Below are 27,512 nucleotides of genomic sequence, written 5' to 3'. Positions count from 1 at the left end.
TTCAAGGCTATCACACCTGTGATTCCAATTTTGTGGTGTACCTGATCAAATGTCCCTGCGGTCTCGGATACGTTGGCGAGACAACACAACGTATCCAAGACCGCATTTCCAAGCACAAGTCTACCATACGATGTAAAAACCTACTACTCCCCATTCCTGCTCACTTCCACGCAATGGGCCATACCATAGCTCAATTGCGTTTTCAAGTCTTAGAACATGTTGAGCAACCCAGGAGAGGGGGCAATAGGGTGGAACTTCTCAAACGGAGAGAAGCTTTCTGGATACACATGCTACAAACCATTGAACCACACGGTTTGAATCGGGCATATGACAGAGTGTACAACATCTAAACAACTGGACACATCATGTATACATGTTGTGACAATCTGGGGGTTACTCACTCGCTGGGATCGCCATCTCCTGGGCCTGAGACGGTTGGCACATCACAAATTGCAGTCCAGTCAGTGCTGTATGCTTTATACGGACCTCAGTCAGCTTTATTTATCCGTTAAAAAAACACAAGACATAGGCAACACTGCCAATAAAATAAAACCTAGGCCGTCTAGCCACTGACTAACACCACAGCTTCCCTAGCTGTCACTTATGAGCCTAATGCTCAATATCACCAGCTCCACTGGTCTTACCCAGACTTCTTGTCTGCAGCTCCCACAGGCCTAGTGCTGCCTGTTCTCCCACACTGGGAGTCTTCACCTGGGGGCCATCACCTGGGAAGCTCTGGAGTCTCTAATAGAGCTCCACCAGGTGGTTTCAGAGCCTCATTAGCTCTTGGACTGGAGTGGAGTACCTGGACCAGGAGCTCCACCTGAACTCCAATTCCCACTCCAGAGGCATAGAACTGCCTCTTACAGTCCCACCATGCCACATAGTATACATATATATAAAAAATCTTTTCCTCACAGGTTCTCCTGATTGATATACCTATGTTTACCTTGTAATTTGTACTGACTCTATTTCCATTATATCCTTCTAGGGTTAGAATGCATTCCTATGATAACATCATGTATACTGATATGGTAACTATGGTAACCGTCCATGTCCAGCTCCTGTCTGTTGTCTCCCATTGTCCTCTTCCCATGTGGTCTTCCCTCTTACCTTCTGATATCTATCCTCCTCCTACCCCCTATATCCATCCCCTCATTCTCTTTCTTCAATGTTCCTACCCTAGTCTATACTATTGTCATGTACATATACCATTATATCATTTTCTCATTTTGTATCTCACTTCCCCCTACATATCTTCGGCATTACAATTTTATAGGACTTTCAATTTCTTTTATCCGCCTGCCCTTCTATTTATTACTTGGTTCCTTTCTTCTTTTTAGACATGTTCCTATTTGCCCATACTTTTGCCCTCAGTCCGATTACATTCAGCATCATGACATACACCCTGCCCCCTTCTCTCTAGTCCCGTCCTCCTCCTCCCTGCCGTTCAGCACGCGATGACGTCACGCGCACGTTGTCACGTGATATGACGCGCGGTCACGTGGTACGACCCGCGATCACGTGACCCCGGAAGTGCGGCTTTTAAAGCACGCACGGCCGCTCCAGCCCACACTCCACCAGACTCCAGACAGACTGACTACTGTGGTAAGTTGGGCACACACAGAGGCGTCTTCCAGTTCCATGCCTTCTGATCTCTATAACATTCTCTATGTCTGTTCCTTCTATATATGTTACCTCCATGTCTCCTGATCTTCTTGGTACTTTCTGGGTCCTGTCCGGTCTTGCTCGGCATACCCTGACTTCTTTTCCTACCCCTCATTTTCCACTTATTTCCCTCATACCCTCTGGTTCCCCAGTTCCACATGTTTTACCCATACTGTGATCTATGTTATTCCCCTTTTTGCTATCCCATGTGATCTATGTCATCCCCCCTTTTTTATTCTACCCAGTTCTGTCTATGATATTGTTTTTTCTTGTACTTATTGCTTTCCATACATGTGCCAGTTACCATCCGCCGTTATTCCACCCTCCACCTATATCCCATATCTCATCCCTTCATATCTATCCTATGTTTGCCTCAGCATGTATACCTACTATTAAGTGGATCTTCTGCTCATATGCAATGTGTTAACCGCCATATACTTCCTCCTCTGTATCCAGTTGGATAGCTATGTATATATGCTTTTTTTGTCTTATATCTTGTTAGATTTCCTTCAATATCTATTTTATTGTATTTATTTCTGCTTTCATTGTATACTCCCAATATCATGTGTATCCTATACTTATACCATATTCATTCTTTACAGAGATCCATTAGCCTGAGGAAGGTCCGGGAAGGGCCGAAAGCTTGCTTTATATTTATGGTCTCCACTGCATAATATTTCATATTGGTCGGAGTATACACTATTTGTCTATCACTGTAAAATAAACTATCACTTCTGCATAATATTAAGTGCCGTGCATTTTACTACGTTTAGGGACACACTCAAAGTCAGCAAGAAACACACATATGCTCTAAACAGTCAGGAGACATGCACTCATAATAAGCAGCGAACTAAAATATGGCCAGTACAGTCAGGGGACATGCAGTTACATTCATCCATACCTACACATATGCTCAGTAAAGTCAGGGGACGCACAATCACAGTCAGGGACACGTACACATACCCTCGGTATCAGTAGAGTCCGAAACACTCATAGCCAGGAATATACTATTTGGAATCCTCATTCGCCCTGTCCTTTGTGTATATGTTTGAACTCTGTTATGTTGGACTTTTGATTTAGATTTTTTGAAACTTCTAGACAATGCTTTTATTCTTTTTGATTAACAACATCTTGTTCTTTTATATATTTATGATGTTTTTATTGCCGTGATTGCGATACCTAAGTATGCAGCCGCATAAAGAGACTCTAGCACAGCCCTGGCAGTGCCACAATTACAGTACCTAGAATCTGGCAGTTCTCCCAGGCCTGGCCCGCCCTACATACCCTGACGCGCGTGACCGGGTGCTCTCTTCTGATTGGATGTGCAGTGGCGCCATGCTCCTGCGCTGCCAATGCAAGCTGCAGCGCAGTGGTGCAACACTTCTGCGCAACCACCTTAAGCAATCTGGTGAATGGAAGAGGGAGCAGGGGGACTGGGGTGTATGCTGGTGAATGGAAAAGGGAGCAGGGGGACTGGGGGTATATGCTAGTGAATGGAAGAGGGAGCAGGGGGACTGGGGGTGTATGCTGGTGAATGGAAGAGGGAGTAGGGGGACTGGGGGTGTATGCTGGTGAATGGAAGAGGGAGCAGGGGGACTGGGGGTGTATGCTGGTGAATGGAAGAGGGAGCAGAGGGACTGGGGTGTATGCTGGTGAATGGAAGAGGGAGCAGGGGGACTGAGGGTGTATGTTGGTGAATGGAAGAGGGAGCAAGGGGAATGGGGGTGTATGCTGGTGAATGGAAGAGGGAGCAGGGGGACTGGGGGTGTATGCTGGTGAATGGGAGAGGGAGCAGGGGGACTTGGGTGTATGCTGGTGAATGGAAAAGGGAGCGGGGGACTGGGGGTGTATGCTGGTGAATGGAAGAGGGAGCAGGGGGACTGGGGGTGTATGCTAGTGAATGGGAGAGGAAGCAGGGGGACTGGGGGTGTATGCTGGTGAATGGAAGAGGGAGCAGGGGGACTTGGGTGTATGCTGGTGATTGGAAAAGGGAGCGGGGGACTGGGGGTGTATGCTGGTGAATGGAAGAGGGAGCAGGGGGACTGGGGTGTATGCTGGTGAATGGAAGAGGGAGCAGGGGGACTGGGGATGTATGCTGGTGAATGGAAGAGGGAGCAGGGGGACTGGGGTGTATGCTGGTGAATGGAAGAGGGAGCAGGGGGACTGGGGTGTATGCTGGTGAATGAAAGAGGGAGCAGGCGGACTGGGGTGTATGCTGGTGAATGGAAGAGGGAGCAGGGGGACTGGGGGTGTATGCTGGTGAATGGAAGAGGGAGCAGGGGGACTGGGGTGTATGCTGGTGAATGGAAGAGGGAGCAGGGAGACTGAGTGTGTATGTTGGTGAATAGAAGAGGGAGCAAGGGGAATGGGGGTGTATGCTGGTGAATGGAAGAGGGAGCAGGGGGACTGGGGGTGTATGCTGGTGAATGGGAGAGGGAGCAGTGGGACTTGGGTGTATGCTGGTGAATGGAAAAGGGAGCGGGGGACTGGGGGTGTATGCTGGTGAATGGAAGAGGGAGCAGGGGGACTGGGGGTGTATGCTGGTGAATGGGAGAGGAAGCAGGGGGACTTGGGTGTATGCTGGTGAATGGAAAAGGGAGCGGGGGACTGGGGGTGTATGCTGGTGAATGGAAGAGGGAGCAGGGGGACTGGGGTGTATGCTGGTGAATGGAAGAGGGAGCAGGGGGACTGGGGATGTATGCTGGTGAATGGAAGAGGGAGCAGGGGGACTGGGGTGTATGCTGGTGAATGGAAGAGGGAGCAGGGGGACTGGGGTGTATGCTGGTGAATGAAAGAGGGAGCAGGCGGACTGGGGTGTATGCTGGTGAATGGAAGAGGGAGCAGGGGGACTGGGGGTGTATGCTGGTGAATGGAAGAGGGAGCAGGGGGACTGGGGTGTATGCTGGTGAATGGAAGAGGGAGCAGGGAGACTGAGGGTGTATGTTGGTGAATAGAAGAGGGAGCAAGGGGAATGGGGGTGTATGCTGGTGAATGGAAGAGAGAGCAGGGGGACTGGGGGTGTATGCTGGTGAATGGGAGAGGGAGCAGGGGGACTTGGGTGTATGCTGGTGAATGGAAAAGGGAGCGGGGGACTGGGGGTGTATGCTGGTGAATGGAAGAGGGAGCAGGGGGACTGGGGGTGTATGCTGGTGAATGGGAGAGGAAGCAGGGGGACTGGGGGTGTATGCTGGTCAATGGAAGAGGGAGCGGGGGGACTTGGGTGTATGCTGGTGAATGGAAAAGGGAGCGGGGGACTGGGGGTGTATGCTGGTGAATGGAAGAGGGAGCAGGGGGACTGGGGTGTATGCTGGTGAATAGAAGAGGGAGCAGGGGGACTGGGGGTGTATGCTGGTGAATGGAAGAGGGAGCAGGGGGACTGGGGTGTATGCTGGTGAATGGAAGAGGGAGCAGGGGGACTGGGGGTGTATGCTGGTGAATGGAAGAGGGAGCAGGGGGACTGGGGTGTATGCTGGTGAATGAAAGAGGGAGCAGGCGGACTGGGGTGTATGCTGGTGAATGGAAGAGGGAGCAGGGGGACTGGGGGTATATGCTAGTGAATGGAAAAGAGAGCAGGGGGACGGGGGTATATGCTAGTGAATGGAAGAGGGAGCAGGGGGACTGGGGGTGTATACTGGTGAATGGAAGAGGGAGCAGGGGGACTGGGGTGCATGCTGGTCAATGGAAGAGGGAGCAGAGGGACTGGGGTGTATGCTGGTGAATGGAAGAGGGAGCAGAGGAACTGGGAGTGTATGCTGGTGAATGGAAGAGGGAGCAAGGGGAATGGGGGTGTATGCTGGTGAATGGAAGAGGAAGCAAGGGGACTGGGGGTGTATGCTGATGAATGGAAGAGGAAGCAAGGGGAATGGGGGTGTATGCTTGTAAATGGAAGAGGGAGCAGGGGGACTGGGGGTGTATGCTGGTGAATGGAAGAGGGAGCGGGGGACTGGGGGTGTATGCTGGTGAATGGAAGAGGGAGCAGGGGGACTGGGGGTGTATGCTGGTGAATGGAAGAGGGAGCAGGGGACTGGGGTGTATGCTGGTGAAGAGAAGAGGGAGCAAGGGGAATGGGGGTGTATGCTAGTGAATGGAAGAGGGAGCAGGGGGACTGAGGGTGTATGCTGTGTAATGGAAGAGGGAGCAGGGGGACTGGGGGTGTATGTTGGTGAATGGAAGAGGGAGCAGGGGACTGGGGTGTATGCTTGTGAATGGGAGAGGGAGCAGGGGGACTGGGGTGTATCCTGGTGAATGGAAGAGGGAGCGGGGGACTGGGGGTGTATGCTGGTGAATGGAAGAGGGAGCAGGGGGACTGGGGGCGTATGCTGGTGAATGGAAGAGGGAGCAGGGGGACTGGGGTGTATGCTGGTGAATGGAAGAGGGAGCAGGGGGACTGGGGGTGTATGCTGGTGAATGGAAGAGGGAGCAGGGGGACTGGGGGTGTATGCTGGTGAATGGAAGAGGGAGCAGGGGGACTGGGGTGTATGCTGGTGAATGGGTGAATGGAAGAGGGAGAAGGCGGACTGGGGTGTATGCTGGTGAATGGATGAGGGAGCAGGGGGACTGGGGGTATATGCTAGTGAATGGAAGAGGGAGCAGTGGGACTGGGGGTGTATGCTGGTGAATGGAAGAGGGAGCAGGGGGACTGGGGTGTATGCTGGTGAATGGGTGAATGGAAAAGGGAGCAGGCGGACTGGGGTGTATGCTGGTGAATTGAAGAGGGAGCAGGGGGACTGGGGGTATATGCTAGTGAATGGAAGAGGGAGCAGGGGGACTGGGGGTGTATGCTGGTGAATGGAAGAGGGAGCAGGGGGACTGGGGCGTATGCTTGTGAATGGAAGAGGGAGCAGGGGGACTGGGCGTGTATGCTGGTGAATGGAAGAGGGAGCAGGGGGACTGGGGTGTATGCTGATGAATGGAAGAGGGAGCAGGGGGACTGGGGTGTATGCTGGTGAATGGGTGAATGGAAGAGGGAGCAGAGGGACTGGGGTGTATGCTGGTGAATGGAAGAGGGAGCAGAGGGACTGGGGGTGTATGCTGGTGAATGGAAGAGGGAGCAAGGGGAATGGGGGTGTATGCTGTTGAATGGAAGAGGAAGCAGGGGGACTGGGGGTGTATGCTGGTGAATGGAAGAGGGAGCAGGGGGACTCGGGGTATATGCTGGTGAATGGGAAAGGGAGCAGGGGGACTGGGGGTGTATGCTGGTGAATGGGAGAGGGAGCAGGGGGACTTGGGTGTATGCTGGTGAATGGAAGAGGGAGCGGGGGACTGGGGGTGTATGCTGGTGAATGGAAGAGGGAGCAGGGGGACTGGGGGTGTATGCTAGTGAATGGGAGAGATAGCAGGGGGACTGGGGGTGTATGCTGGTGAATGGAAGAGGGAGCAGGGGGACTTGGGTGTATGCTGGTGATTGGAAAAGGGAGCGGGGGACTGGGGGTGTATGCTGGTGAATGGAAGAGGGAGCAGGGGGACTGGGGTGTATGCTGGTGAATGGAAGAGGGAGCAGGGGGACTGGGGATGTATGCTGGTGAATGGAAGAGGGAGCAGGGGGACTGGGGTGTATGCTGGTGAATGGAAGAGGGAGCAGGGGGACTGGGGTGTATGCTGGTGAATGAAAGAGGGAGCAGGCGGACTGGGGTGTATGCTGGTGAATGGAAGAGGGAGCAGGGGGACTGGGGGTGTATGCTGGTGAATGGAAGAGGGAGCAGGGGGACTGGGGTGTATGCTGGTGAATGGAAGAGGGAGCAGGGAGACTGAGTGTGTATGTTGGTGAATAGAAGAGGGAGCAAGGGGAATGGGGGTGTATGCTGGTGAATGGAAGAGGGAGCAGGGGGACTGGGGGTGTATGCTGGTGAATGGGAGAGGGAGCAGTGGGACTTGGGTGTATGCTGGTGAATGGAAAAGGGAGCGGGGGACTGGGGGTGTATGCTGGTGAATGGAAGAGGGAGCAGGGGGACTGGGGGTGTATGCTGGTGAATGGGAGAGGAAGCAGGGGGACTTGGGTGTATGCTGGTGAATGGAAAAGGGAGCGGGGGACTGGGGGTGTATGCTGGTGAATGGAAGAGGGAGCAGGGGGACTGGGGTGTATGCTGGTGAATGGAAGAGGGAGCAGGGGGACTGGGGATGTATGCTGGTGAATGGAAGAGGGAGCAGGGGGACTGGGGTGTATGCTGGTGAATGGAAGAGGGAGCAGGGGGACTGGGGTGTATGCTGGTGAATGAAAGAGGGAGCAGGCGGACTGGGGTGTATGCTGGTGAATGGAAGAGGGAGCAGGGGGACTGGGGGTGTATGCTGGTGAATGGAAGAGGGAGCAGGGGGACTGGGGTGTATGCTGGTGAATGGAAGAGGGAGCAGGGAGACTGAGGGTGTATGTTGGTGAATAGAAGAGGGAGCAAGGGGAATGGGGGTGTATGCTGGTGAATGGAAGAGGGAGCAGGGGGACTGGGGGTGTATGCTGGTGAATGGGAGAGGGAGCAGGGGGACTTGGGTGTATGCTGGTGAATGGAAAAGGGAGCGGGGGACTGGGGGTGTATGCTGGTGAATGGAAGAGGGAGCAGGGGGACTGGGGGTGTATGCTGGTGAATGGGAGAGGAAGCAGGGGGACTGGGGGTGTATGCTGGTCAATGGAAGAGGGAGCGGGGGGACTTGGGTGTATGCTGGTGAATGGAAAAGGGAGCGGGGGACTGGGGGTGTATGCTGGTGAATGGAAGAGGGAGCAGGGGGACTGGGGTGTATGCTGGTGAATAGAAGAGGGAGCAGGGGGACTGGGGGTGTATGCTGGTGAATGGAAGAGGGAGCAGGGGGACTGGGGTGTATGCTGGTGAATGGAAGAGGGAGCAGGGGGACTGGGGGTGTATGCTGGTGAATGGAAGAGGGAGCAGGGGGACTGGGGTGTATGCTGGTGAATGAAAGAGGGAGCAGGCGGACTGGGGTGTATGCTGGTGAATGGAAGAGGGAGCAGGGGGACTGGGGGTATATGCTAGTGAATGGAAAAGAGAGCAGGGGGACGGGGGTATATGCTAGTGAATGGAAGAGGGAGCAGGGGGACTGGGGGTGTATACTGGTGAATGGAAGAGGGAGCAGGGGGACTGGGGTGCATGCTGGTCAATGGAAGAGGGAGCAGAGGGACTGGGGTGTATGCTGGTGAATGGAAGAGGGAGCAGAGGAACTGGGAGTGTATGCTGGTGAATGGAAGAGGGAGCAAGGGGAATGGGGGTGTATGCTGGTGAATGGAAGAGGAAGCAAGGGGACTGGGGGTGTATGCTGATGAATGGAAGAGGAAGCAAGGGGAATGGGGGTGTATGCTTGTAAATGGAAGAGGGAGCAGGGGGACTGGGGGTGTATGTTGGTGAATGGAAGAGGGAGCGGGGGACTGGGGGTGTATGCTGGTGAATGGAGGAGGGAGCAGGGGGACTGGGGGTGTATGCTGGTGAATGGAAGAGGGAGCAGGGGACTGGGGTGTATGCTGGTGAAGAGAAGAGGGAGCAAGGGGAATGGGGGTGTATGCTAGTGAATGGAAGAGGGAGCAGGGGGACTGAGGGTGTATGCTGTGTAATGGAAGAGGGAGCAGGGGGACTGGGGGTGTATGTTGGTGAATGGAAGAGGGAGCAGGGGACTGGGGTGTATGCTTGTGAATGGGAGAGGGAGCAGGGGGACTGGGGTGTATCCTGGTGAATGGAAGAGGGAGCGGGGGACTGGGGGTGTATGCTGGTGAATGGAAGAGGGAGCAGGGGGACTGGGGGCGTATGCTGGTGAATGGAAGAGGGAGCAGGGGGACTGGGGTGTATGCTGGTGAATGGAAGAGGGAGCAGGGGGACTGGGGGTGTATGCTGGTGAATGGAAGAGGGAGCAGGGGGACTGGGGGTGTATGCTGGTGAATGGAAGAGGGAGCAGGGGGACTGGGGTGTATGCTGGTGAATGGGTGAATGGAAGAGGGAGAAGGCGGACTGGGGTGTATGCTGGTGAATGGATGAGGGAGCAGGGGGACTGGGGGTATATGCTAGTGAATGGAAGAGGGAGCAGGGGGACTGGGGGTGTATGCTGGTGAATGGAAGAGGGAGCAGGGGGACTGGGGTGTATGCTGGTGAATGGGTGAATGGAAAAGGGAGCAGGCGGACTGGGGTGTATGCTGGTGAATTGAAGAGGGAGCAGGGGGACTGGGGGTATATGCTAGTGAATGGAAGAGGGAGCAGGGGGACTGGGGGTGTATGCTGGTGAATGGAAGAGGGAGCAGGGGGACTGGGGCGTATGCTTGTGAATGGAAGAGGGAGCAGGGGGACTGGGCGTGTATGCTGGTGAATGGAAGAGGGAGCAGGGGGACTGGGGTGTATGCTGGTGAATGGAAGAGGGAGCAGGGGGACTGGGGTGTATGCTGGTGAATGGGTGAATGGAAGAGGGAGCAGAGGGACTGGGGTGTATGCTGGTGAATGGAAGAGGGAGCAGAGGGACTGGGGGTGTATGCTGGTGAATGGAAGAGGGAGCAAGGGGAATGGGGGTGTATGCTGTTGAATGGAAGAGGAAGCAGGGGGACTGGGGGTGTATGCTGGTGAATGGAAGAGGGAGCAGGGGGACTCGGGGTATATGCTGGTGAATGGGAAAGGGAGCAGGGGGACTGGGGGTGTATGCTGGTGAATGGGAGAGGGAGCAGGGGGACTTGGGTGTATGCTGGTGAATGGAAGAGGGAGCAGGGGACTGGGGTGTATGCTGGTGAATGGAGAAGGGAGCAGGGGGACTGGGGGTGTATGCTGGTGAACGGAAGAGGGAGCAGGGGGACTGGGGTGTATGCTGGTGAATAAAAGAGGGAGAAAGGGGAATGGAGTGTATGCTGGTGAATGAAAGAGGGAGCAGGCAGACTGAGGGTGTATGCTGGTGAATGGGAGAGGGAGCAGGGGGACTGGGGATGTATGCTGGTGAATGGAAGAGGGAGCAGGGGGACTGGGTTGTATGCTGGTGAATAGAAGAGGAAGCAAGGGGAATGGGGGTGTATGCTAGTTAATGGAAGAGGGAGCAGGTGGACTGAGGGTGTATGCTGGTGAATGGGAGAGGGAGCAGGGGGACTGGGGGTGTATGCTGGTGAATGGAAGAGGGAGCAGGGGGACTGGGGTGCATGCTGGTGAATAGAAGAGGGAGCAGGGAGACTGGGGTTTATGCTAGTGAATGGAAGAGGGAGCAGGGGGATTGGGGTGTATGCTGGTGAATGGGAGAGGGAGCAGGGGGACTGGGGGTGTATGCTGGTGAATGGAAGAGGGAGCAGGGGGACTGGGGGTGTATGCTGGTGATTGGAGAGGGAGCAGGGGGATTGGGGGTTTATGCTGGTGGAAGGATGATAGCAGGGAGACTGGGGTGTGTATGCTGGTGAAGGGATGAGTGGGCAGGGGGGCTGTTTTTTTTTTTTTGTCAAAGTGACACACCTCCCGAGCAATCCGCAGCAGATTTGATGGCCCAGATTTGAAGCTGTAGATTTGCTTTGAATCTGTAACTTTAAATCTGCGCCATCAGATCTGCTGCAGACCCTGTCGTGTGAATACACCCTTTTCGCTTTTGCACTTTTTTCTTCCTCGTGTTTAAAAGACCGTAGCACTTGCATTTTTTACCTACAGACCCACATGAGCCCTTATTTTTTGTGACACCAACTCTAATTTGCAATGACAGAATAAATTCTTTCCTAAAATATGATACAAATCTAGAACAAAAATTTTTTTTTGCCCTGTGAAATTGAAAATAATTTTTTGCATGTTTACGCCATTTTGCCTGTGGTAAAACTGACATGTTATCACTGTTCTTCAAGTTAGTACGATTACAATGATAGGCAACTTTTATAACTTTATAACTTTTATAACTTTAAAAAAAAATTTAACTTAAAAATAAAAATGTGTTCATTTATTCAGTTGTTTTGTTCTGATCCTTATAACATTTTTTTTTACTTTTATGTTAGTTAGGTGCTTTTAAAAAATGGCTCCTAAAATCCTACCCCAATATTGAGGAGTTGCAGACACCGCTACTAATCTGCAACAAGAAGCTCCCTAACCTGTTGAAAGCCAAAATTAAAACAGACTCGACCCTGTCTACTCAGCAGTATCTTCACCCTACCAAATGTGGCACTCTCTCCTGTTTACACTGTGCCTACCTACAGTGCCCATTTTTTGTGCCACTAATTTTACTTTGCAATGACAGACTCAATTTTGGCATAAAATATGCTGCCAAACCAGAAGAAAATTATATGTGTGGTGAAATTGGAAATAAAATGAAAAAATGTTTTATTGGCAGGGGAAGGGTTGTGTTGGTAAAACTTACATGTTATTTTATATGTTCCTCAAGTATGTATGAATACAATGATATGTAACTTGTATAGCTTATTTTATTTGACAGCTTATAAAAAATTTAAATTTTAAAGAAAAAACTAAATGTTTCTTAAAATTGCTCCATTACCATCCTTTTAGCGCTTTTATCCTTTGGTCTATGAGACTGTGTGAGGTGTAATTTTTGGCGCCATGATCTGTTCTTTCTATCGGGAACCTTGTTTACGTACATGTAACTTTTTTATCACTGTTTATTACAATTTTTCTGGATTTGATGCGACCAAAAATGCGCATGTTTGACAGCTGCATTTAATAGTCCTAATTAGCAGGTGCAGCAATCGCCTGCTAATAGCCATGGCTACAGATAGTCATGGCACAACCTCCTCTGAAACCCCCCTAGCGGTACCATGACATATCAGATACGTCATGGGTCATAAAGGGGTTAAACTTTTATTATGGGATGGTATTTTTTTTATTGATGAAAACTTTTTTTTTGTACTGCAATTTGTAGTTCCCCTGGGGAACTTCTATGATCACTGCACTGATCTCTCATAAAGATCAATGCAGTACATAGGTTCTGCATTGATCTCTGAGATCAGTGCTCGATTACTATGCTCTGCTGGAGCCCATAGTAAAGGATTGCTGAGCTGGGATTAGCTTCATATCGTCACTGAAGCCTGGCCAGAAATAAAATCGCCCCTCCGCGATCGTGACCCCTTTATGAACCCTCCTAGCTATGAAATGACATAAGGTTGTCAAGGAGTTAATTATAAAAATAGATTCTGCTAAAAAGCATTATAAAATTTAATGAAATAAACCTCATGTAAAAATCTTAACATTATTGTAAACTAGTCTGACCCACAACTTCACACTGTAAGTTAAGTTGCAGTATTCTAGTACTTGTTAGCTTGTAAAGCTGTCATTCCATGCTATCCGTTTCAGCTCACTAGATGTCACAGTCTGATATATAATTTTAATTTATGGTATATGTGTGCAGTGGTTTGTGCCAACTAAAATTATTCATATCTTTTAATACATTCCATGAGCATGACATTCCTGGTCTCTGCTCCAACAAGCCTTCTTCATTGCACAAATCAAGGCTTATGCTAATATGCCTGGCAGTGGCATTACTTAACCTCAGATTCTTGCCAAGCTCCAGCAAATAAAATATATCTTGTGAAAATGCTTCTGGCGTTTTACATTTTAATAATATGTTTTGCAGGCATGTTCCCTTCAGCATTAGCATATTTAACAAACAATTGCTTACTGTCAAGAGATTTGTTAGATCATATCGTCCAAGCAGAAACATCTCAAAACTTTGTAACATATAAATGATCTAATTATAATTCCAATTAAACTAATGGTGGTTTTATGTAGATTATAGAAAAACACATCTATCCAATGTCTGTCCAACCAACTTTAACTGATAACTTGCTTTGGAAATCCTAGTTCAATTTTCAGAGGATAAAGAGCTTAAATGAGCACTGTGAATATACATATACAGGGCCGGTTTTAGGCAAGCTGTGGCCCTGGGCAAAATTTAAAAGTGGGGCCCAGATGCTTGGGTATTGTACCACAATATAGTCACAGTTGAATCAGAAGGTGGCGGGGCCGTTGCTGGGTTTTTAAAAGATCAAGAGCTCAAGACCCCTACACACACACACACACACAAAATCTTTCTATGCATCAGGGCCAAACAACGCTGCTTTAAGAATGGAATCACACCAGACATAATTGCATAATAATGCTAAACTTAGTGAATGGTGTGTTTTTTGTCTGCCATGTTTTTTTTTTTTTTTGTTTTGTTTTTTACCCCAATTGTTTAGTACAAATTATGAAATCACATGAAAAAACAGCAGATAAAACTGGGAAAAAAAATTATTCAATGATTCAATGATTCCCGCTGTCTGCCCGCTCCGTGGAGAGGGCGGATACAGCGGGAGGACAGCCTGGAAAACTGGGATACAGCAATAGCGATAGGCTGTATCCCAGTTTTCCAGGCGGTCCTCCGGCTTTATCCACCCGCTGCACGGAGCGGCCAGACAGCGGGAAACATTGCCGAGAGTTCGGGTTCATTCGAACCCGAACCTCAGCAGGTTCGGCCCATCCTTAATATATATTTATATTTTTATTTTTTATTTTTTTATTTTAACCCTTTAAGGACGGAGCCAGTTTTAATTTTTGCACTTTCGTTTTTTCCTCCTCATGTTTGAGAGGCCACTGCGCTTGCATATTTCCCCCTACAGACCCACATGAGCCCTAATTTTTGCGACACCAATTATACTTTGCAAATACAGACTTAATTTTTCTATAAAATATGCTGAAAAAAAACAGAAAAAAATTATATGTGTAGTGAAATTTGAAAAAAAGGTGCAATTCCTTTTATTTCGAGGGGTTTTGTATTTACACCGCTCACCCTATGGTAAAACTGACATATTATCTATTCCTCAAGTCAGTACGATTACAACGATATTTAAGGAATGTAATCAGGAATCAGGAATGTAATTATTTAATAGTTCGGAGGATTACGCACGCGGCGATACCAAATATGTTTTTTTTTTATTATTTATTTATAAAATGGGAAAAGGGGGGTGATTCAAACTTTTATTAGGGGAGGGGGCTTTTTATTAACCTCTTAAGGACATATGACGTACCGGTACGTCATATGTCCGCACTTGCACTTCAAAGCGGGGCCGCGCGGCGGCCCCGCTTTGAAGTGCCGCGATCCCGGGTGCCGCGAGTAGCCCGGGACCGCTGCTATTAGCGGGCACGGTCTGATCGCCGTGCCCGCTAATTAGCTAATCGGAGGCAGCTGTCAAAGTTGACAGCTGCCTCCGATTACCGGAGGCAACGTTTCCCTGGTGTCTAGTGGGGGAGATCGCTCCTCCGGGACCTTGTCCCGGAGGAGCGATCTCCGTTACTGATGCCGGCCGGGGACGCGTCCAAGATGGCGCCGTCCTCGGCTCGGCACTCGTTTGTTTTCGGCTGCAGCAGCCGAAAGCAAACGAGTGCCGATCTCATGGATCTCTGCAGCATATCTATGCTGCAGAGATCTCAATGAGAGATCCAAGTGTATATACTAGAAGTCCCCCAGGGGGGCTTCTAGTATATGTGTAAAAAAAAAAATAAAGTGTTGTTAATAGTAAAAAGCCCCCTCCCCTAATAAAAGTCTGAATCACCCCCCTTTTCCCAGGTTTTAAATAAAAGTAAACAAATAAATAAATAAATAAACATGTTTGCTATCGCCACGTGCGTAATCGCCCGAACTATTAATTAATCACATTCCTGATCTCGCACGGTAAACAACGTAAGCGCAAAAAAAATCCCAAAGTGCAAAATTGCGCATTTTTGGTCGCATCAAATCCAGAAAAAATGTAATAAAAAGCGATCAAAAAGTCATATATGCGCAATCAAGGTACCGATAGAAAGATCACATCATGGCGCAAAAAATTACACCTCGCACAGCCCCATAGACCAAAGGATAAAAGCGCTATAAGCCTGGGAATGGAGCGATTTTAAGGAACGTATATTGGTTAACAACGGTTTGAATTTTTTACAGGCCATCAGATACAATATAAGTTATACATGTTATATATCGTTTTAATCGTAACGACTTGAGGAACATGCATAACAAGTCAGTTTTACCCCAGGGTGAATGGCGTAAAAACACATTTCCCCCAAATAAAAGAAATGCGTTTTTCAATTTCACCACACTTTGAATTTTTTTCTGGTTTCGCAGTGTACTTTATGCAAAAATTCAGCCTGTAATTGCAAAGTACAATTAGTGACGCAAAAAATAAGGGGTCATGTGGGTTTCTAGGTGGAAAAATGCAAGTGCTATGACCTTTTAAACACAAGGAGGAAAAACCGAAAACGTAAAAACGAAAATGGGCCATGTCCTTAAAGGGTTAATAAAAACACTTTTTTTTCACTCACAGTAACTAGAAGCCCTCTGGGGGACTTCTATATACACAGCACTGATCTCCTATTGAGATCAATGCTGTGTATATAATAGAGCAATGATCCATCAGATCGGTACTCTATTATAATGGTCTGCTGCAGACCATCTACATGGATTGCCGAGCCGGGATCAGCGTCATTCCGACACTGAGCCCCAGCCGGCTCATTACAATGGATCTCCCCTCTGCAATCGTATCGTGGAGGGAGATCCCCCACTAGACACCAGGGAGAGGGGCCACCACCACTATTCAATTGCAGCTGTCAGCTTTGACAGCTGCATTTGAATAGTTAATTAGCCGGCTGCGGGAATCGACCACGGCGGCTAAAACAGCGGTCCCTGGCTACACATAGCATCTGGGGACGGCGGGCTGCAGAGAGGGCTTATGCCAGGAGCCCTCTCTGATCCCCCTTAACGGCCGCATGACGGGTATACCCGTCATGCGTCTTTAAGGGGTTAAGGTGACATAAGAAAGAGAACACACAACATTTTAACCCCTTTCTGTCCTGTGCCCTAATGATAAATTTCAGTGAGTGCCCCCCTCTCTAACATTGAGCAAAAGAGAAAGGGAAGTGCTCCATCATCCCATACCCAATTTGACACTGGGCATAGAGGAACACTACTGCACACCCACTGGGACAGTTTGGGGGTCAACCTCCTGATACTCTACAATTAAGTATACATTTCCTATATTATTTAAAAGGAGTATTCTGCGTCCAGAATTTTTCTTTTTGTTTCTAGAGATGACCTAAAAATAAAAACACCTATTTACCTTGTTCCCTTTGCGCTCCCCCAGCAATGTCTGACGGTCCCGCACTAAACACTCTGGCTGCAACTTCCAAGACAGACTAGTCACAGCAGTAATAGTCTGCTCAGCCAATCACCAGCTGCAGCACTGTCCCTCCTTAGTCAGTGATTGGCTGAGCTGGTTGTCACTGCCAAGATGAGTCCTAGGGAGCGTAAAAGGTAATTAAAGGGGTTATCCAGCGCTACAAAAACATGGCCACTTTTCCCCCTACTGTTGTCTCCAGTTCAGGTGCGGTTTGCAATTAAGCTCCATTTACTTCAATGGAATTGAGTTTCTAAACCGCACCCAATCTGGAGACAACAGTAGGGGGAAAGTGGCCATGTTTTTGTAGCGCTGGATAACCCCTTTAAGAACCATATTACACAGCCCAATAAATAGGAGCAAGTGCGCGCCGGCCTCTCCGGTCAGTGCATTTGCTTACTCCTAGTTCCCCTTCACTGTCTGTGCTAGTACATGGAGCAGAAGGGGGAGCAACAGCCAGCTGATTGTCGCTATTGTTGTTATTTAAAAAAAAAAAAAAAGTTTCAAGCTAACGATCAGCCGACATTGTGCATGACCTATTACACTAAATGATTATCGGCTGAAGTATTGCTGATAACAGTTGGATGTAATAGGGCCCTAAGTGTTGCCTTTTTTTCTATTTTTAGGTCGTCCTTAGCATCATTTTAAAAATTCTGCATCTGGAATACTCCTTTAATAGAGACATGCACAGTGCCTGCTTTGTGTCACATGTGCAGCAGCATAATCTCTTAGGGAACCAATCACCACCAACTAGCCCTTGCAGCTATACATACAGTGTAGTAGGGTAGCGCTGTTTGCAAACATAAAAGTACTCGCTTTGACTATTACAGCACTGTATGTAACTCATACTTAGCCAGGCTTTTTGGTGGTCCTCAGCAGTGAAGTAATCACTGCAGGCATTAAAAATCCTGTGCATTCATACCTCCCTGGGCGTCATTCTCACCGTAGGTGCCGGGGGCGATTACATAAGATTTTTTGTACCAGCAGCGGCTACTTTGCTGTTGAGGACCCATATGGAGATGCAGAAAGTTATGTTTTGGGGGATTAGTGTAGCTGACATAGTGGGTACTTTTTGAGTTGAGTGAGTAATTTTTGCAGACAGTGCTACCAGCCCTATTATACTGTATGTATAGCTGCAGGGGCTAGATGGTCATGATAGGTTCCCTTTAATACACATAAAATAAAATAAAAATAGAAATATATACATATACACAGCCACAAACATATATATAGACACATACCACACATATGTATAACACACAGTGTACACAATAAACACACATGCATAACACAATGTTCACACACACACCTTATACATCACTACACTCACAGAAAGTGTTCATGGAAGTGTTCATGGAGCCGCACAGCATCTGCACACATCTCTTCCCTCCCTGCCGTCCCGACAGGAGTTGGGTGCAGCTGCATCCTCTAGAGCTGAGGTGAAGGGGAGGGGGAATTTCTTAAGGAAGCCCTGTTAAGGTGGTACAGGACTGCATGAACCTTATCCAGCAGCAAGCTGGAGCGAGGGTTTATGATGACAGACTTGGGTATAAGGGCCCTGGGCAATTGCCCTGTTTTCCCCCCTAACGCCGTATATATATATATATATATATATATATATATATATATATATATATACTGTATATAATGACCACAGACAATATAAACATTTGCAGAATCAGGGCACTTTTATATTCATTACACCAAATGTGGTCTATTTAAGGCATGCCTTTCATTTGCAAAAAAAAACAGTTGGGGTCTGGGTTTTTACACCCTAACCAATCATTAAAATAAGTCAGGAAAAGTGCAAGGCTATCTGCTACACTCTCCACTTACTCCCCACTTTATACAATTACAGGAGATGGCCCCATAGACTTACAATGGATGGAGACTGCAGTAAGCCGGGGAGTTAAAGTGGCACTATCCGCAGTTTCAGCCCAATGAACCTGCTGATATGCCACAGAAGATCTTTACCTAATGACAGCAGGGCTGGTAATGAATCCTCTCTTCTCCCTTGCATTCGTAGGATAATTACTAATTGCCCCTATAGTAATGAAGGGGCTTAAGCCCAAAGCACCAGCTTGGCCCGCCCAGTACACCCCCTCCTGTGCCGCTCACTATGCATATATGAATATAAATAGTGGGCAGCCCAGAGCACTAGCTCAGCCTGGTGGCCCGCCCAGTCCACCCCCTCCCATGCTGCTCAGCCCGCCCCCTCCTGTGCCGCATAGGCAGCACAGGAGGGAGTTGCTCTGGGCGAGCCGAGGGTTTGCTTTAGGCCGCCCACTATGCATGTCGGGAGGGTAAGTTTAAGACTCCCACAAACTAAGCATAGTCTGGCCCCCGGAGGGTTAAGCGGGGATTCTATGCATCCTCACCTAACCCCCTGAGGTGCAAACTATGCCTAATATGCTGTTCAGAACTCACTGTGCCCAGCCTAGCAAGGAAGGAGTGAAGTGCCAAGCCCCTTTTTTTCCACACTGAAACGTGTGGATTCGGCCACGGTCCTGAACGTTGCAGTATGGGTCTGCTCGTCACTAATTATAGGCCATCACTAAATCACTTGTAATACAATAACTTGATGTTTACAAAACACAGATGTATTGTCTTGAACGGATATGAATTTATTAATTAAATTAACGTACTTTAAAACAAAGGAACATGCATAGCAACTTTCTATACAGAAGAAAAACAAATGTGGGTGTAAGCCAGAAAAGAATCAGTAAAATATGTGCGAAAGTTATGCAGCCTAGCAACAGATACTTCTATGAAGCTTGCAGCAAAACATGAGGTCCGCGTCTAAACAGTAACTTTGATATGTGCAGATACATCCCATAAACTCAACTAATGTAATATGTGTTTTTGTGGTTTGCTTTTGTTTTTAAATCTGTGCCTCAATTGATTGAATGAAAACACTTGTAGTAAGTTGTAGGACACAGCTGTATGAATATTTAGTAAACAAGATAGAGGAATTGATGGATAGATAGATAGATAGATAGATAGATAGATAGATAGATAGATAGATAAACTAAATCTATCCATGCTTATGCTCTTACAAGTTGACTCCAAATTCTGTCTCAAAGAGCGATCACCCTCTATTATGTCCATATGCTCTACAAAGGCATATAAACAGGAGACTAAAAAATAAGACATCTATAAGCACATCACACACTGATTAGGTTCCAGCAGATACTCCAGAGGTTATCCAGAAAGACCTGTCAATCAGAGCTGATATACTGCCTTGAAGACTCAAACCCTAGTTTCTGAGCAAAGTTACATAAAGTAGTCAATTGGAATCAAATCACACACCCAGAATCGTACAAAATTATCATATATGTTATACCAAATTTTAATCCCATTGAGTCAAGGTCTCATTGAAGCTCCTTGTTTCACTAATAGGTAACATAAAATTATAATTGTTATTTCATCATACTTAAAATAGGAAAATGTGACTGTAAAGAGCGGCTAACAAGGTATACTAAAACACTTGGTAACTAGCGTACCACATACATTTGTAAGCATTTATGTGAGTACCAATACATGAGTATATATGCAGCAGTAAACGTTGTTATAAATGTATGTGGTTAAATACTGGTGTACATACATCAATAGTTACTTCTTAGGTGTATTTAAATGTATTACATCTGTTACTAACTTAATTTAGAAACACTGTGAATGCAGTGTCAATGTATAACACCACATGCCTAATTAAATGTTTTATGGCCATAATTATTGTGTGTTAGATCTGCAGAATTCTTCTTTGAGTACAATTGTCATCTTCTTCATGCAACAATGGCACACTGTTAGACCAGGGCAGTGATATTAGAGAGATTCAGCAGTAACATAATGGAAAAATATAAGTAACATCAGGCAGTAGTGATATTATTATTATTATTATTATTATTATTATTATTATTATTATTATTATTATTATTATTATTATTATTATTATCATCATTGTTATGATGATGATACCCAATAACAATAAACATTTAGAAGCTGCTGTCAAAATAGACATAGGCATTTAAAAGTCCTTCACTTACCTTCATTGGTGGTCCTGTGGACGGCTTGGCTCCCAACACCGAGTTCGCTTCCTGGGTGACCAGGAATCCAGCCCTCATATAATGGATCAATAGAACACAAGAATCAATAAATCCCTGCAACAAGTAAAGGTAAGAGGAGTTCTCTACTTAACCTTGAAGGCCCTGTTGTTGCACCAGTTGTCTATTGTGATTTTCTGGTAGTCCTGCTCAATCATGTATGCAGACAAACATATGATAGACCTGCAGTATAGAAGTACATAAATCCCTATGTCACTGCTTGTAGTAAAAGTAGTGTTTTTCCACATGTTAAACTCTTTTATCAGACAATATTTTACAACATTTTATAGAAAAATGTCATAAATCCCCTTTTCAGGTCACTCCATGCTGCATCTAATGCTATTTTTCTTACCTAACTTACACTGTAGGTTAGTAGGGGTTATTTAAGTTTAACATGGATATTGGAAGTGTCATTGATATTTTAGGCTGTGCATGGATACTTGCTCATGTCAGACAGAGATTTATGTTTGGCTAGGAGTTTTAGTAAATTGTAATAATCTTTTTCATTGTTTATTGGCATAGCCTTTTTACTAGTGTTTGGCATGTTTTATCGCTTTGCTAGTATTTCAGATTATAATAGTTTGGAGGAATTTGGACAAGGTGCACATACTCTCCAGACATCGCTTGTCTTCAGCAATACTATTGAATCTACAAACTCTCACACTTAGAAAACATTTCAGCCCAGACAGAAGGCATTGAAATACATTTTGAATCATGGCCATGTCACTTACATAGAGAAGCAAAAACTGGCCAATACACAATATGCATAAATGCCACATCTAGTATGAAATTTAACACCGCAAACACATATGTTGCACCAAACACCTAAGTGACTTTACTGACTGCCATGCGCCTGTTTATGGCTTCACTCACTAATGGGCCTTATTCTGACCAATACTCCTTTTTGCAGCAGGTTCATAATAAGTAGATGCCATGCTGCTGCACCAGGATTGTAGCAGCTCGGTCGTCAGTATGACAGCTGGCCTCCCTCTGTAAATGAAGAATTTGTCCCTCCAGGTAGCTTAACCCGTTACATACATGTCAAATCATAACAGCGGCATGTAACCGATCAAATCGATTTTTTTACGGATCCTCTCATTGAAATCAATTGTTTACGGATTGGTTGCGGATTGCAACATGTTTGGCATCCGTATTTCCGTAAAAAAATACGGATGAATCATAGGTCACAAGGTTCTGTTTCTAAGCAACCACAGGCTGACAAGCGATCATGTGACTTATTTTAGGGGTTGGGCAAACTGGTGCTATTTTTTTTAACCTACTCAACTTTATTAACTTGTATAAAGCAGTCAGTAGTAAAAACGGATTTATGGAAATACGGATGCAAAATGGATGCAAAACGGATGTACTATGGATGTCCAATCCGTAATTTTTAGCGGGTTGTTTCAGGACTAGAAAATATTACTGAACGTGTGAATAAGGCCTTAAACCAAAGTCAATTTTCCCATAAAAAAATCACTGATCTGCAGACAATTGGTTCCACACCCCAAATATATTGATTTTATATTCTAAATAACATGTAGAACAGATGAAACAGACAATGAGAAACAGCTGAATATGTGATATTATAGGTTACTGTACAGTATGGCAATCAGGATATGGAGTATAATGTATAGTAACTGCATAAGAATGAAAAACAGCAGCAGTTTGTAGATACAGGATGGAGCTGCAGATCCCCATAATGCAGTAGCTTAGTACAACAGGCTACAATAGAGAAGCAGGGCTGCTGTCAGAGGTCTGTGTGGTCACATGACAGCAATGGGCAAGGGGTGTGTGTTCAGCATAGACCAATCAGGACTGACAGAGACTGCAGGGAGAGAGGGGTTACAGCTATGAAGAGATTACCTCCAGAGTACTGTCCCCTGATGCAACCCCCAGCCTGAAGTGGATCTGGTATGATTTGGAAGGTAAGGGAGACTTCCTGGGTCAGAGTACAGGGCTGTAGACCCCGTTATGCAGACCATGCCCCTCCCCCACTCCCCTCCCACCCAGTACAGGGAGCTCTTAAACCAAAGCAATGCTCTTAAACCAAGTCACAATTTTGAAAAACTGTGAGCTCTTAAACCAAGTTACTCTTAAACCAAGGTACCACTATATATATATATATATATATATATATATATATATATATAAAATGGTATCAATAAAAGCTATACATATAGCTGCAAAAAATAAGCCCACACCCAGCTCCATTACAAAAAAAGAAAGCTATGGATCTTGGAATGTGGCTACAGTTTTTTCTGTGTTTTTTTTTTCTCAGAAAAACAATTTCTATTGTGCCAAAGTAGGAAAACTATAAATTTCGTATCACTGTAATCATAATGACCCAGAGAATATATTTATTATGTTCTTTTTACAGTAGTGAAATAGCTTAAATTTAATAAAAACAAATTACATTTTTTTCATTATCCTCCTAAAAGGGTTAATAAAAATGTATCAATAAGTTAAAAGGCATCATTTAAAAATAAATTTGTCCCACAAAAAACAAGCCCTCATTTGACTACGTCAGCAAAAATTTAGTTATAGCTCCTGGAAGGCAACAATGTAATTAGTAAGAAAATTGCTTGGTCACTAAACTAGGCAGGTAACTAAGGTGAATCAGTGGGATTTTACAGAGGCAGTCTGTCCCAGGATGGCAGATGTGAAATGAGGAGTCTAAGTCATCTGCATATTAATACGTGTTTCCCCAAAAATAAGACAGTGTATTATATTAATTTTGGCTCCTAAAGATGTGCTAGGTCTTATTTTCAGTGGTTGTTTAAATTTTCCATGAAGAAGAATTCACATCACATCCACAGCAGAGACAGACGGCACGGTATGGTGACAGAACGGCAGATTGTGAGCAGCTCTACATCTGGTGGTAAGGAACAAATGGGATGGTAGCAGACGATGGTCCTCTGGATACCTTATAGATTATACCTTTATAGATTGTAAGTAGGGATGAGCGAACTTTTGAAAAGTTTGGTTCGGTTCGATCCCCCGAACTTTCCTAAAGTTCGGGTTCTGACGAACCAAATCGAAAACGAACCTTGCAATAACAGCTGAATAATTGCAGCTACAATAGTGGGAGTGTGATAGGGTATAGTTTCGTGTAGTTGCAGTTGCTATTACAATGAAAAAAGTGGAAAAATCATAAGTGCAAAAATAGTAAAAAAAAAAATAGCCGGCAAATCGGCAATAATGCCGAGCCGTCTCCCCTAATGGTTAATATATTTAATTAATAGAACATATTTTCGTTGTAATAAAGTCACTTTCGTTGTTCAATAATTTAATTAAAAGGATTCCATTATTGTGCAATTAAATATACTGTTAAAATAAATATATATGTATAAATAAATGTATATTTATATATATATTTATTTTTTTACAGTATATTTAATTGTAGAAGTATGGATTCGTTTAAATTAAATTATTGAACAATGAAATTAATTTTATTACAACGAAAATGTGTTTTATTAATTAAATATTAATTATTACAGGAAGCTCTATTAAGCCGTTAATTCATATACCCGGTAATAGAGCAAACTTTAATAATTAATACTTTACTTTAATTAAAACATCAAATGTTTTTTCTAATTATGCTATCACAAGGAACATTTTGAATCATATATGTGCTCAGCTGATCGGCTGAGCGCACATATAATTAGCGGGTCCGCAGCATAGTGACTTCATTGTGCTGTGGACCAGCGAAGATGACACATGGGGGTGAGTATACAGCTCTCCCCACCCCCTCCCCAGCACTGCACCCATCCCAGCAAGGAAGGGGGGTCACTTAACCCCTTCCTTGCTGGGATGGGTGCAGTCTGACATCAGTCTGGCCCCCAAGGGGTAAAGGGGGATGCAATGCATCCTCCCTTAACCCCTTGGGGGCCAGAATGTAAGCAGCGATCTGTAAAGATGATGCATACTGTAAGGAGCACAACACCGCTCACAATGATGGGTGTTGTGCTCCTGTTTGTGTGTTTTTTGTGTGTTTCTCCCTTTTTGTTTTTCAGATATCGGTATCCAGTGGCTTACGTCGGATTCGGTGGACTACGACGATGACCAGCGGTTGTTTTGATTTTTTTTCAAAATTAAAATGGTTAATGAGGGGTGTGGGGGTGTTTTTATTTGAATAAAAAAACAAATTTTCACTTGTGTCTTGTCTTTATTTCTTTACTTTATAGACTTAGTAGTGGAAGCCGTCTAATAGACGGAATCCATTACTAAGTCGGGGCCTAGTGTTAGCCGGTATAAAATGGCTAACACTAACCCCCCCATTATTACCCCAGTACCCAATGTCACCAGGGGTACTGGGAAGAGCCGGGTGCCAGTGGTCCCGGAGCATCAAAATTGGCACTCCTAGACTGGGGCGGCAGCAGGCTGGTAATATTTAGGCTGGGGAGGGCCTAAACCAATGGCTCTTCCCACCCTGGTGTTACCAGGCTGCTGTCGCTTGGTTTTTAACCCGGCTGGTTATGAAAATAGGGGAAACCCTACGCGGTTTTTTTTTTTCCATTATTTATTTATTTAAAAAAAAAACGAGTAGGGTTCCCCCTATTTTCATAACCAGCCGGGTTAAAAACTAAGCCACAGCAGCCTGGTTACACCAGGGTGGGAAGAGCCATTGGTTTAGGCCCTCCACAGCCTAAATATTACCAGCCTGCTGCCGCCCCAGTCCAGGAGCGCCAATTTTGACGCTCCGGGACCACTGGCACCCGGCTCTTCCCAGTACCCCTGGTGGCATTGGGTACTGGGGTATTAATGGGGGGGGTTAGTGTTAGCCATTTTATACCGGCTAACACTAGGCCCCGACTTAGTAATGGATTCCGTCTATTACACAGCTTCCACTACTAAGTCTATAAAGTAAAGAAATAAAGACAAGACACAAGTGAAAAAATGTTTTTATTCAAATAAAAACACCCCCACACCCCTCATTGACCATTTTATTTAAAAAAAAAAAAAATCAAAACAACCGCTGGTCATCATCGTAGTCCACCGAATCCGACGTAAGCCACTGGATACCGATATCTGAAAAACAAAAAGGGAGAAACACACAAAAACCACACAAACAGGAGCACAACACCCATCATTGTGAGCGGTGTTGTGCTCCTTACAGTATGCATCATCTTTACAGATCGCTGCTTACATTCTGGCCCCAAGGGGTTAAGGGAGGATGCATTGCATCCCCCTTAACCCCTTGGGGGCCAGACTGATGTCAAACTGCACCCATCCCAGCAAGGAAAGGGTTAAGTGACCCCCCTTCCTTGCTGGGATGGGTGCAGTGCAGGGGAGGGGGTGGGGAGAGCTGTATACACACCCCCATATGTCCTCTTCGCTGGTCTGCAGCACAATGAAGTCACTGTGCTGCGGACCCGCTAATTATATGTGCGCTCAGCCGATCAGCTGATCAGCTGAGCGCACATATGATTCAAAATGTTTCTTCTAATAATGCTATTGTGATAGCATAATTAGAAGAAACATTTGATGTTTTAATTAAAGTAAAGTATTAATTATTACAGTGAGCTCTTTTTACCGGGAATATTAATTAACGGCTTAATAGAGCTTCCTGTAATAATTTATATTTAATTAATAAAACACATTTTCGTTGTAATAAAATTAATTTCGTTGTTCAATAATTTAATTTAAACTAATCCATACTTGTGCAATTAAATATACTGTTAAAAAAATAAATATATATATATAAATATACATTTATTTATATATATATATATATATATATATATATATATTTATTTTAACAGTATATTTAATTGCACAATGATGGAATCGTTTTAATTAAATTATTGAACAACTAAAGTGACTTTATTACAACAAAAATATGTTCTATTAATTAAATATATTAACCATTATAGGAGTCGGCATTACTGCAGAGGATCGCTAACCCCGTAATGCCGATTCCTCTAATACTGTTTCCCTGCTTCCCAAATGCATTCCAGAGGTGTTTGCATCACTTTTTAACCCCTTAACGACCGCGGGCGTAAGTGTACGCCCCCAAAACCTGTGCCTTAACGCAAACGGGCGTACATTTACGCCCGCGGTTTCCATGATCGCTGCGTGTACACACGCAGCGATCGGGGAAGATGGCCTGCTATAACGTATAGCAGGCCATCCCTGCTTGTCGGCACGGGGGGTGATTAACCCCTCCCGTGCTGACGATCGCCGATATTGGCTGATCAATTCAGATCAGCCAATGGCGGCAATCTGCAGCTTTCCGGGTCATCGGTGACCCGATGGCCCGGAAAGCAATGGCGGTCGGTGCTGTCCGAGAACGACACCGACCGCCATTACTGTTAAAAGTAATGGTGGCCACGGTGCCACGTCCCGATCGCGGCGATATAAGTACCCCATGAAAGCGTTAAATACCTGCTTTGGACACCTCAGCTAGGTAGCTGAGAAGTCCAGAGCAGGTATTGACCCATACTCACCGGATCCAGCGTCCCGATCGCGTCTTCCGGGTTCCGATCGCGTCCTCGTCTTCGTCGGCGTCTTCGTCTTTTTCTGGCGCTCCCAATCGGCAATCATCGGCTCCAGCGTCGTCAAACTTCGGCTTTTTCCGGAATTTGCGTTCTACTGCCCCCTAGCGGCTGATAAGTGTATATAATACACATATCAGTAGCTATAGGGTTGAAGAAAGGTTTTCGCCA

The sequence above is a fragment of the Dendropsophus ebraccatus genome, chromosome 1 (assembly GCF_027789765.1).
Source record: "Dendropsophus ebraccatus isolate aDenEbr1 chromosome 1, aDenEbr1.pat, whole genome shotgun sequence".
Taxonomy (NCBI): Eukaryota; Metazoa; Chordata; class Amphibia; order Anura; family Hylidae; genus Dendropsophus; species Dendropsophus ebraccatus.
This window is presented reverse-complemented; position numbering follows the sequence as displayed.